The sequence below is a fragment of the Schistocerca americana genome, chromosome 7 (assembly GCF_021461395.2).
Source record: "Schistocerca americana isolate TAMUIC-IGC-003095 chromosome 7, iqSchAmer2.1, whole genome shotgun sequence".
Taxonomy (NCBI): Eukaryota; Metazoa; Arthropoda; class Insecta; order Orthoptera; family Acrididae; genus Schistocerca; species Schistocerca americana.
The window spans coordinates 49,725,605-49,729,894 of NC_060125.1; positions in this window are offsets into that span (position 1 = coordinate 49,725,605).

The following is a 4,290-nucleotide window of genomic DNA, read 5'->3' on the forward strand; positions in this document are numbered from 1 at the left end:
GATTGGAATTGTATTATATATGTTTTGGCAAGATTAATGTTAAGCTGTTGGTTGTGACCAGTTATAACCATGTTCCCTTATTCTTGTGACTGAGTCTGTTGTCAAAACATGGCGTCTGGTGTAGTAGGACTAATGAATCGCTCCATGAAAATTAATTGCGTAGTGTCTATAAAGTGTGTATTATGTAGTGAAATAGTATGTAAAGGAATAAAAATTTGTTCTACATTGCAAAAATGGTACCACACAGAATGTTTTGGTGTTACTAACTTTAATAATCCAAGTTGTGAGTGCGGGGTAACAACGTGTAATGGCCGACAGACTGCAGCCAAAATGTTTGCCGATGGACAAGACGAAAGTGTATTATGTTCTCTACAGCGTGATGTGGAAATGTGCGAACAGTATACAAATATACTTAAGAAAATGATGAGAAGCCTTCTTAGCAACTCAGATAGTATTAACGACGATAACAGTGTATATGTTACACCGAATCCAGTGCATCGTAAACAGTGTGAAAACATGCTTCACTCAGCAATAAACGTACGTATCAGTGCACCTGAGGCAGGTGTGAATACAGGTAAAACCACGTACGGGGAAGAATATGTTATGTCTAGTGCAGTGCATAGTAAACATTGTAAAAATATGTTTCATATAGCTGTAAACACAGCGATAAATACGCAGAGTGAAATTACAACAGGTAGGCCTACCGGTACTGTAAACCACACAAAGGAACATGCGCAAATTAATACAGTGTTACATGCGCAAATTTCTAAATCAAATGCGTGTATATATTCTGACAGCCACGGACGTGGTCTTGCTGAAATCTTACGTGATAATTATCGTGTAAATGCAACCGCCATTGTAAAACCGAGGGCACCCATGTCTGAAATCACAACGAACATAAAAGTCGGAAATCGCCCCAGCTCAACTCAGTGTACAATTATAATAGGTGGAGCTAATGATGTCTACAGGAACGAACTTTACAAATCCACTAACAATTTGAAAGAAATTTTGAGCTTTGCTAGAACACCTGTAATTGTCGTTGGTATTCCCCATGGACATGATCTTATGACTACTTCTATTGTAAATAAAGAAATTATTAAGGCTAACAGACAGTTCAAGAAGATATGCAAAGCATTTCAGAACTCACATTTCATTAGTGTAGATTCACTGGAGAGAGAACATTATACCCAACATGGCCTGCATTTAAACAACAGGGGAAAGATTGTATTAGGACAAAAAATCCGAGACTTCCTTTGTTCACTAGGCAGATGCAAGAAAAGTGAGCACATTATTCTTCCACCTCCAGTAACCCAGTCTACAGCATCGTGTGTAGGACAACAATCACCATCTTCAACAGAAGCAGATCAGCCTACACTGCTGGCAGCTTCAACAACAGTACCTACTAAGGAAAGTGAGCCCACTATTCTTCTGCCTCCAGTAGCCCAGTGTACAGCATCTTCTCCAGTACTACAATCACCATCTTCAGTAGAAGCAGATCAACTTACATCACTAACAGGTTCAACAACAGTACCAACTACCCGAGCAGAAGCAATGAAAACCACCCGCCCCTTAAGCAAAAGAAGAGTGTCACCACCAGGCCATCTCAAAGATTTTTTATTGGAGGCAGGCACCAATCAGCCAACGCAGTGAGCACTGCAACAGATGCCAAGCATAAAAAATTAGTAGTTTTGTATCAAAATGTACAGGGTATAATTAGTAAGATTCCAGAGTTAGAAGTACTATTGCTTGATCTAAAGGCTGTTTCAGTTTTATGTGTATGTGAACATTGGTTAAAAGAAAATCAAGCTTTTGCTGCCAGAATAACAGGATATGAAATGGTTAGTAGCTTCAGTAGAGAAACTTTTAAAGGGGGAGGAACATGCATTTATGTCAGACAAGGAATTGAATATAAAGAAGCCAAGTTTAGTAAGATAAAAAACATTGAAAAAGTATTTGAATATTGCGTTTGCAGACTAACAGACCTTAAAATAATTATTGTGTGTGTATACTGTTCCCCATCAGGTAATTTTATGGAATTTTTGGACAGTGTTGAAAGTTTTTTTAGTGAGTTAAGACATTCTACAGAAAGCATTATTGTACTTGCAGATTTCAATGTCAACTTCAAAATCAACTTTTTAAATGTTACAAAATTGACCGATGTATTTTGTTCACATAATTTAGCACCAACTATCTTTGAATACACAAGACATGGAAAGAACTCTGAAACAATATTAGACCAAATATTTCTTGACTTACATAAACTAGACAATGTTGTAGAAGTGATTGACACTGGATTCTCTGATCATAAAGCACTAAAACTTAGTATAAATAATGTACTCTGTAAAAACTCTAGGCCAAGTGAGAAACACATCCACAGGAGATGTATTAATGAGGACAACATTAGGATTTTTAATTCCTTGTTAAAAAATACAAGTTGGGATCTAGATAAACATGATAGTATAGACATGAAGTTTGAGTCATTTTTAGCTGATTGCAAACATAACTTTGAAATTGCTTTTCCCCTTAAGAAAATGAAAGTAAAAGGCAAAATTAACACATGGATAACACAGGGCATAAGAAAACCTGGAGAGCAACTCAGAATGTTAAGTAAATCAGCAAGGCAAAATCCTGCTTTGAAACAACGTGTTAAGTGTTATAGGAAATTATACAAGAAAGTAATCACTGCAGCAAAGAAGTTAAATAATGATTCATATATCAGTGGAAATAATGGCAACAAAAAAATGAAATCAGTTTGGAAAGTGATCAATAGTAACTTAGGAAGAAGCAAAGTAAGAAGCAACATTGTTATTAAAGCTGAGGACAAAACTATAAATGATCCATTACAAATTGCCAATATATTCAACTGTCATTTTACAAGTGTAGTTCAAAACCTCATACAAACCCAAAGTAGTACAGACATCAGTCATAACATCACATTGAATTCCAAAACTATGTTTCTGTATCCTGTAACAGTACATGAGGTAGAGAATGCCATCAGCAAACTAAAAAATAAATTATCCTGTGGCACCAATGGCATTCCAGACAAAATCATTAAACACAGCAGATATATTTCTCCTCTTCTTGTAGGTATAATTAATGCATCTTTCAGTACTGGCACTTTCCCTAGAAAGCTGAAACAATCAATTATAAAACCATTATACAAAAATGGGGATCATTATGATGTAAAAAACTACAGGCCTTTATCAATGTTATCTTGTTTTTCAAAAATTATAGAAAGAGTAATGTATGGAAGACTCTCTACTTTCCTAAAAAAAAGTGGAATATTGGTCGATGAACAAAATGGTTTTCGAAAGAATAGATCAACTGAAACAGCTATATACAACTTTCTAAAACTTGTCCTAAATTCCATTGATAATAATGAAGCAAATTGTGGGGTCTTTTTAGATTTATCAAAGGCTTTTGGCGTTATTGATCATAAACTACTGCTCAAAAAACTTAGTTGCTATGGACTCCGTGGTACTGCTCATGCATGGTTTAAGTCATATTTATCTGGCAGGTCCCAGAAAGTAGAAATAGTTCATGATGGAAAGTCATACTTTTCTGGTTATAAGGAAGTTAGTTATGGGGTGCCCCAAGGATCGGTGTTGGGACCCCTGTTGTTCTTGATCTTTATAAATGACTTGCCAAACTATTTAACACAAGCTGATTGTGTACTTTTTGCTGATGATACAAGTCTCTTTATTAAAGCTCAGAATGAGACTGACCTTAACAGCAAAATTGAAACAACAGCAGTTGAAGCAAGTAAATGGTTCAGGGACAACAGTTTATTTGTGAATGAGGGGAAAACATTATGGATGAATTACAGACATGTTTCAAATAATATGAAGCCCAATATAACTGTGAAGCTAGGCCAACAGAATATACTACAAATGCCAAATACAAAATTCTTAGGAATTTGGTTAGATGAGCATCTAAAATGGGACAAGCATATAGATGTGCTCAATAAAAAGTTAAGTAAATGTTGCTATGTATTTATATATAAAAACAAAGATGAGGTGACTTACCGAACAAAAGCGCTGGCAGGTCGATAGACAAACAAACACAAACATACATACAAAATTCAAGCTTTCGCAACAAACTGTTGCCTCATCAGGAAAGAGGGAAGGAGAGGGAAAGACAAAAGGAAGTGGGTTTTAAGGGAGAGGGTAAGGAGTCATTCCAATCCCGGGAGCGGAAAGACTTACCTTAGGGGGAAAAAAGGACAGATATACACTCGCACACACGCACATATCCATCCACACATACAGACGCAACAGTTTGTTGCGAAAG